Source organism: Mytilus californianus, unplaced genomic scaffold (genome assembly GCF_021869535.1).
Source record: "Mytilus californianus isolate M0D057914Y unplaced genomic scaffold, xbMytCali1.0.p SCAF_12, whole genome shotgun sequence".
In the NCBI taxonomy this organism is placed as follows: Eukaryota; Metazoa; Mollusca; class Bivalvia; order Mytilida; family Mytilidae; genus Mytilus; species Mytilus californianus.
The window spans coordinates 45,687,520-45,697,180 of record NW_026262604.1 but is presented as its reverse complement, the minus strand read 5'-3'; the positions used below and the strand labels follow the sequence as shown (position 1 = coordinate 45,697,180).

Here is a 9,661-nt window from a genome sequence, read left to right as displayed (position 1 = left end):
CTTATACAACTGCATACCAAATATGCTTGACTTAACATAAGCATAAGTGGTTTCGGCCATTCCTCCTTAACTTATCTTATCACAAATTTAAAACAATAGACAAGTATCAAATTTGTGCACTTTCCTGTAAATTTCTTATGTCACAATGCTAAGGTTAATACGTCTCACGGTAAGAACCAATTGTTTTATGATGTTGTTTCAAACCTAATTGTCCTCTGGTCAATCAATGTAACTCATTCATAAAAACATCTCAAGATTGGTGTATTCCACCCTGCACAACACAGAACATAACAGAATCTTTCTTCCCAAAGAATATAAACTGACTGGAGCAAACTACCCCATAACATCATTAACCCTCTTGCTGCCAGCAGTTTTTTAAGATTGCATTTTATGTGCCAGAAAATACTACAGCTAGACGTCTGTGATGTCACATGCCCAGCAATGACATCATTCCATATTAGACGTCACACTCTAAAGACAGTTACATTTGGGAGCCATTGAAGAAAAATATTAGTTTCATCTTCAGTCTTTTATTTGAAACTGAAAGAGAACAAAGGTGAGAATCTTGCATAAATTAAAACATGGACACGTGTCCCTGTGTAGATAAGGACACATATGTTCCTCCAGCAGTAAGAGGGTTGAACTCTTGAAGTTGAACCCTCTGGCAGCTGCCAGTAGTTTTACAAGGTTGCATTTCGTGTACCAGAAAATATGACAGCTCAACCTTTGTGATGTCACTCGATATTATACCACGCTCTAATGACTGCTTCATTTGGAAGCCATTGAAGAAACATACTTCACTGTTTAATCTTCGGTCTTTTACTTGAGAAGCTTGCATACAAAAAAACCATGGAGTGTATAGCTCCAGCACAGCTGATGTGGACACATGTGCCCCTCCGGCAGCAAGATGGGTTAAAATAACAATCAAAAATTTCAAAACATCAATATTAAGTCACATTATTCACATCAAACATTTGAAATATTCCTTTTTCCTTTTTTAAACAGTAATAGTAATAGTCTGTATAATATAAATCTGTCTTGTTCAGTTGTTATAAAAGAAAGGGGGTCACTATATGGAAGAAGCAGAAGTAGATGGGATAGAGTAAGGTCGGTAAAGGATAAAGTAATGGGTTTGGACCAATCATGGTCAAGTAAAAGGCCAGATTTTCAATTTCACACAAAATATTATGCCTGAAATGGATTTACTTTGAATCAAGTTGATCGACTTTTCTAAATAGTGTAGTGACAGATACTCTTACTTACTATTTAGCTAAATCATGACTGTATTAATTGATGCGACAAGTCGGGTTTTCAACTGTCCAATCATTCTAGTAAATAATAAAATATGGAGACAATGTTGTCTGAGATCAACGTTACTGTTGTTTTTTTTTGGCACATAAATGTCCATTTCCGCACAGGCGCAGTGGTAATGGTATGCAAATTTGTTGTGTCTAAACACGACCTCACGTGACCTTTGTGTGATGAAAACTGTAAACAAAAGGTAAATATGTCTATTGAAGTAAAACATTAAAACATTAAATACAAAGCAATACAAATAAATTCAAAGTCAGATTAAAATTTTGTTTTCTACTAATCTGTATTCCTCATTCAAAGGAGCACTTCTTTTGATCAGAAAAGTTCAAGTCTACATTTACACTTATTCCAAATTACATGAATTATTTGAGATGTCATAGAAAATCTATGGTACATATACATGTACTTTATTTACCATAACTCAATTCACAAGCAAATCAACACACTAGAACCTGTTTAAAATGTTTGGAAGGGAACCAAGGAAGATGAAAATATATATGATATTGCACTGTTTCACCTAACATGTTACAGTGCAAAGTTTTATGTAAAATAGTACATGTACATGTAGCACCAAAAGGGACTAGTGGAAAAGAGAAAAAACTGGATACACATTTTTATTACTGAAATATTTAGAGTTAAAACTCTCCCTAATCAATGGCTCACATGCAGTGACAGTTAAGCATATAACTCTTATAAAATCTGATAATGCTTGAGAGGTCTTTTTGTTTTGTTTCAGGAGACTAGCTTAAGATAGTAAGAAGGAAAAGTAGGGGGATTTTTTTAAAAATCAATGGACTGACTACTGTTTGCTTAAAATCCAATGGCAAATGTTTCCTGTATACAGAGGACATTAGTCCTTATATTAAATGGATTAACAGTTTGCCAGTAGCTGAACTACTCTGAAAAGAACTAAATACTTTACAAATCTTGTGTGACTGAGGCACTTTCCTGGATTGACCTGTCAACAGGAATACCCAGTGCAAACAAACCCTTTGACAGCCAATACGTTGCAAGGATGTATTATTAGTACCTGATCATACAAAGAGCATAAGACCAAAAGGGACCTACAAGAAATAGCAAATTAATCTAAGGTAAAGTTTCGACAGAGGTTTGAAACATAGTTTTTTTTTAATTAATATCAAATATTTAAAGGTGTTTATATTATTTTATGTATAAAGTTTACAATTATCTTCATCATTTTGGTTGTTTATGTTATTTATAATATAAATGAGAAATTCAACATCTGATTTATAAATGTACTAAAAATGAAAAACAAATACCATATAGGCACCCACTTAGCCTTCTGCTGAACCATAAGCTCCTGACTTAGGACAGCATAAGCACATCCAGAAAACATGCTACCAAACCTCTTAACCATGTGCATGTATAGGACTGTAAGTGTTCATAACAGTATAGAAAATCATATTTAGTTTATGCTCTCATTTAAAAAAAAACAAAATCAAGGCCAACACCAAAAGATCCCACGACATAGCTTAAATTAATAGATAACCTTTTATACATTAATAAGCATCCACCAAGGATTGACAAGTTCAAATGGATTGTTTTAAAATTCAATACATGTAGATTATATAAACAACATCACCATAAAACTCAGAATTTGTAAGTTTTGTTCATGTACAGTCAAACTTTTTAACCAAGTCTCTGAAAGAATTGAGTAAGGTTTTAAGAAATATGTGGTACCGAAATCCCTGAATTAATAATTTACAAGTGATACACAGATATATCTATTACAGGCACTGGCATAGCAAAATTGTTGTAAAAGACATAAACAGTCGTGACCCTGATAAAAGGCGAAAGGAAATTTCAGTGCCTCCAAAAAAGGAAAATTAACAAAGGGGAACAAAAATTGTTTAAGTTTTTTAAACTGTTTAACATGCTAATTTCTAAGTCCTATATAAATATAAGACTTCGAAGATTCATAAAATTTGCATTCAACGTTTTTTATCAGATATTTTTTTTTACTATCAATGTTGAATCAGTATGAGAAATTCAACATCTGATTTATAAATGTACAAAACTAAACATGAAAATCAAATACCATAGACACCCACTTAGCCTTCCGCTGACCCATAAGCTCCTGACTTAGGACAGCATAAGCACATCCAGAAAACATGCTACCAAACCTCTTAACCATGTGCATGTATAGGACTGTAAGTGTTCATAACAGTATAGAAAATCATATTTAGTTTATGCTCTCATTTAAAAAAAAAATAAAATCAAGGCCAACACCAAAAGACATGACATAGCTTAATAGATAACCTTTTATACATTGATAAGCATCCACCAAGAATTGACAAGTTCAAATGGATGGTATAAAAATTCAATACATGTAGATTATATAAACAACATCACCATAAAACTCAGAATTTGTAAGTTTTCTACATGTACAGTCAAACTTTTTAACCAAGTCTCTGAAAGAATTGAGTAAGGTTTTAAGAAATATGTGGTACTGAAATCCCTGACTTAATAATTTACCAGTGATACACAGATATATCTATTACAGGCACTGGCATAGCAAAATTGTTGTAAAATACATAAACACCCTGATAAAAGGCCAAAGGAAATCACTGCCTCCAAAAAAGGAAAATTAGCAAAGGGATTAACAAAAATTGTTGAAGTTTTTTAAACTGTTTAACATGCTAATTTCCTAGTCCTATAATATAAGACTTTGAAGGTTCATATCACAGTGGTGGGTCCAGAAATTTTCATAAGAGGGGGCCCGCTCCAGTCATGCTTCAGTGATTCCCTATATAATCAACCAAATTTTTCCAACAAAAGGGGGGCCCGGGCCCCCTGAAAAACCCTCTAAATTCGCCTCTGTATCATTTACATTCAACATGTTCAACGATTTTTATTGTATATTTTTTTTGAGGTTCAACATTGATAGTAAAAAAAAAATATTGGATAAAAAAACGTTGAATCTAAAATGATATAAACCTTCGAAGTCTTATATTATAGGTCTAGCTAATTTCCTAGTTTTGATTGAAAAGTTAAAGGAAGATTTAAAAAAAAAAAAATCTACCGGTACCTAATTAAATTTTGAGATACATACATGACATATAAGTTAGTAAAGTTAAATCATACATGTACCTGTGAATAAAAGAAGATGTGGTTTATAAATATATGTACAAATCCAACAAACAAACAAAATTCTCTCTAAGGCAATATAAAGTCTTCAACAATAGAAAGGTGATCATGCAAGTGAATATGTCAAGCTCTACAATTCTAAATTGTCCAAAGCCTAAAAAGTAAAACAAAAGCATTCAGGAAGAACACAAGGCAACCCATGACAAGATCCCTTATTATGGAGATATATTCAAATGTTGTAGGGTTAAACAAAGACACACTTACATGTACTATGTACTAAGTGGTAGGAATGAGCTATGTTACTATAGTTCATGATGTATGGATGAAATTATATTTTGTCACAGAATTTTCTAGAATTCCCAGATGGTTGCTGGGACAACCTGATTTATCTTTTTATACGCCCGTTTACGGGACGTATTATGGTATACTGTTGTCAGTCTGTCCGTCCGTAGTCAACATGTCGGAAATTAACTCAAAATCACTTTAACCAATTTGCATAAAACTTTGGTGAATTGTTTATATCTATTGACATGAGCTCCATTTCTTTTTTTATAAATTTTAGATTTTATGTTTCCAAGTTATGTGGTTTTATTCATTAAAAAAAGGGGGATTTTCCAGTTTTCGGACAATAACTCAAGAATGCTTTCACCAACTTGCAAGAAATTGTGTTGAATTGTTTATATCTATTGACATGAGCTCCCTTTCGATTTTTATATATTTCAGATTTTACGTTTCCGAGTTACAGGGTTTTATTCATAATAAAAGGGGGATTTTCTAGTTTTTCGGACAAAAAATCAAAAATGCTTTCAGTAGTTCTCATGAAACTTTGGTGAATTGTTTATATCTATTGATGTAAGCTCTGTTTAGAATTTTATAAATTTTACATTTTACATATCTGAGTTATGGGGTTTTATTCATTAAAAAAGGGGGGATTTTCCAGTTTTCAGACAATAACTCAAAAATGCTGTCAGCAATTCTCATGAAACTTTGGTGAATTGTTTACATGTATATCTATTGATGTAAGCTCCCTTTACATTTTCAAAATTTCTAATATGACATTGAGAATTAATTGAACTTTAATTGTTTATAGTCTAACAACAGATTTACTAAGTATTGCGCAACAGCACAGTGTAATGCACAACAGCAAGAAATCTTTAATTGAATATAAATTCAATTCATATAACCAATTTCATGTTCTCTGACTACATTTATTCAGAAACCTATAATATGCATATGTCAAATATTTAATACAATCAAAACAAAGCCCTGTATCAAGCTTGAATATTGTGTCCATTTTTGCCCCAACTGTTCAGGGCTGGACCTCTGCGGGCGTATCCAGCTGGGCTCAGCGAAGCAGTTTATTTTATTTGAGCATCACTGATGAAAAGATAGAAAAACAACATGTTATAAATTTCATGCATCTAAACATCTAAAGAGCTTTCTTGGATTTACCTTCCTCGGGAACACTCAAAGCCGAATATTTGAAAGCCAAGGATGTATAACTAAGAACCAAAACATTTGAAGATCTATATAAACATATACAAAATGTAAAGGAACTAAAAAATAAAAATAACATATTCCTTATAAATATTTCGGTTTTACACGGGAAACTCCACACTAAAATTTACGACAAAAGGGACAATTTTTCGTTCCCTATTGTTAATTTTCCCTTTTTGGATGGTGATGTTCCTTTGGCACCATCTTAAGGTGAATATATTTCACAACTCGTTCGCTATGCCCGTGTCTTTTGTGACGTTTTTGATTTTAAAGAACGTAATCTATGTATTGCTGGTAAGTTATTAAGCCAGGGATTTCGTTACCACAAATTACTTAAAACCTTTACTAAATTCTTCCACAGATATAAAGATTTGGTTTTGAAGTTTGGTTGTACCTGAAGAAAACTTATTTCAAACAGGATTGCACATTCTCATTTTACGGCACTATTGTTTACCGTGCCCGGAAATTTAGAAACAATCCTGGTAAACTTATTGATCCATTAAATAAACTCTTTCTAAAAGGTTACCGATTCAACACTGTAATTAGATCATTAAATATTGTTTTTATTGGTACTAATATTGATTTTGTTATCAGTAAATTAAAAGCAAACTAAATATTATTGTTATATACATATACACATTCATGGATCTACAATCTGTAGATACCATTACCTGTATCTTGGCATTGCACAAGGTCATGTTTTTCTCTGACTGTTTATGACGTCTTTACACTAAATCCATTGGATGTTGGATGTGTACGGATTGATAATTTAGTCTTAGCTGCATGATTATTTTTTATTAGTTGATAATAGTGGCTTTGAACTAGCTGTCAGTAACTGCGAGTACTCTCAGATCTGTTCTTAGTGTCTTTTTGTTGTTTGGATGTACAAGTACCCGGCCACGTCCACTTGTATTTGTAGTATTTGTATTTTTATCCATCTGATGAGTTAAGCCTCTTTCAACTGATTTTTATAGTTCGTTCTTATGTTGTACATGTTGTACTGTTACACCACTGTCCCAGGTTAGGGGAGGGTTGGGATCCAGCTAACATGTTTAACCCCGCCACATTCTGTATGTATGTGCCTGTCCCAAGTCAGGAGCCTGTAATTCAGTGGTTGGTGTTTGTTTATGTGTTACATATTTGTTTTTCGTTCATTTTCTGTACATAAATTAGGCCGTTAGTTTTCTCGTTTGAATTGTTTTACATTGTCATTTCGGGGTCTTTTATAGCTGACTGTGCAGTATGCATGGGATTTGCTCATTTTTGAAGGCCGTACGGTGACCTATAGTTGTTAATTTCTGTGTCATTTGGTCTCTTGTGGAGAGTGGTCTCATTGGCAATCATACCACATCTTCTTTTTTATATTTGTAACATAATTTCATACTGTAAATTCAGAAATTATTGCAATGTTTTTATTATTGCGAAAAATGCAACAGGGTTATAATCACAATAATTTACACTCGCATTTTGAAATTTTTTTATGAATTAAACAGGATTTTTCTCAATATCGCGAAAATTAAAATCGCATTTGAGTCCAAAATGACAAAATCGTAATAATAAATGCACGCAATAATTTCTGAATTTACAGTATCAATTAACATGTAAATCTATCAGAGGTCAATTCCAATTTTAACATTATTTTAATATTTATTTATGAATATTTTAATAAATCAATGTGAAGATGTCACTAACATGACCATGTCATGACTAGACAGCATTAGATCTTTGTAAAATATATTAAATCTCTTTATGAAAAAGACTAATCATGATAGTTATAGGTCTCCTTGATGTAAAAAATACATGATAGGATATGTTTGTTTTAACATTTAAAATATATGAAAAGGGTTGGGTGTTGGATGTCTCAGCTGTTCAACCCTACCACAAAAGCATTGAAGTGCACCCACCAAGTACATAAAGTACAAAGACAACCCAGAGTCACTGAAAGCAACATTGGGTTTTAGTTTTTATTAAGCAACTGATCAAGTCTATAGGTTGAGATATCCAAAATCTGTCTAACCCCACAACATATTTTGGTCATGTTCATGTCCAAAATCAGGAACCTCATCAATAGTTGTGTTAGTTGATATCTTAATGGTCTTTTGTTGATGGCAGGTCTTACTCTTAGACTCTTATTGTTAGAATGATTTACAATTTATATAGATTTGGTGCGATATAGGTTTTGACAGATTATATATACTCTTGGCTATTATTAAAGACTCTATGTTGTTATCTTAATGTCGATTGGTTATTTGTGTGGTTCAGTAACCCATGTTACTGTCTCATTGACATATACACCACATTTTTTACTTATTGAATAGGGAATGAGTGGAATAGTAAGTTTATTGTCCCCTGAGGTGCAACTATTGCCCTGAGGCATAGCCAAGGCCAATAGTTGTATCTGAGGGGACAATAAACTTACTATCCCACAATTACAAGTTAGTAAATGTATTTTTATTAGGAAAGACACAACAGACGATAAATGTGGGGGCTAAATCAACTATAGCAATATAAAAATCAGAAACACAACCACTGTTTTTAACGTTTAATCATATATAATATTTTGAAATCTATAGCTACGTCCCACACTAACATGAACCCTAGATACAATAGGTAAAAGGCGACATTGCAACTCCTGCGATATTCTCAACATTCAACATCCAATCCCGTGGCTGCATTTGAAATTCTGCGAATAATAATGATGCTTGTGGTCGAATAGTTTCACTGAGGTCCAATAGTTGGAAACTATTGACCGGTCAAATAGTTCAATGCTTGCAATTTAAAAAATAGTGAAAATATTGCTTACTTATTTTATATATATATATATAGAATATGATATCTGAGGTATAATAATTACTATTATTTTGTAGTTACATGTACCTACATGTACGATATCAAATTGGGTTATGGATGTCTCAGCTGTTAAACCCTACCACTAAAGGATTGAAGTGCACACACCAAGTACAAAGACAACCAACATTGGCACAGTCACTGAAAGCAAGCTCAAAGTACTTAATCTTTTGATAGAAAACATGCAGTCCAGTATTAAAATGTGCAATCTAACCAGGAACATATATAGATATACTGTCCCCAGGTCTAACATTTGAAATTGGTTGCTCATTTTGAAATAAATGAAGAACATTGTCAATGCAAAATATACCTGGAGTCGGTTTCACAAAAAAAAAAAACATACGACTAAGATTGATAGTAGGTATTCTGAATTGTTCATGACTTACAATCAATCTTAGTCATAAGTTTTTTTTTTTTGTGAAACGGACTCCTGTGACCAATAAACAATCATTGACAATATGTACCTCCCAGAAAATAACAAAGACAAATGTTTTCCAATATCGTTTGATATGATAAAAATCACTGCAAGAATTGTTACTTAGTTAATGCCATGTTTTTATTGAGATCAGTTGTGATTAACAATTTTTACTATTATTGTTCATTTTAGTCTGGTCTATTTTCATAGAACTGTAGAAATAAGATCACATCCCAATCCCAATTTAAACTGTTTTACTTCCAAAGGTGCATACATTTGGGGATGGGGGCAGGGGTCCCGGGTTCTGTCCACATTTTTGAGCTACATTTTTGGTTAATGCATAGACTTGTCTTGTAGCTATATATATATAGACGTTGCATTGTTTGCCCCCTTTCAACGGTATTATACTCTTACTGACACTCGGTTATTATCGCAATGTTCATCCCTCCCCCTTTTTAATAAAACGCAGCATATTTTAAT

At 32.7% G+C, this 9,661-nt stretch overlaps 1 long non-coding RNA gene across 1 annotated transcript; it reads left to right on the top strand.

The window, feature by feature from the left end:
• The first annotated feature begins 1,329 nt into the window (after nucleotides 1-1,329).
• LOC127721887 (uncharacterized) lies at nucleotides 1,330-9,312 on the top strand. The gene is made up of 3 exons (XR_007991508.1): nucleotides 1,330-1,501; nucleotides 2,051-2,405; nucleotides 8,787-9,312. It is a non-coding gene; the product is annotated as an uncharacterized LOC127721887 (long non-coding RNA).
• Nucleotides 9,313-9,661: the final 349 nt, after the last annotated feature.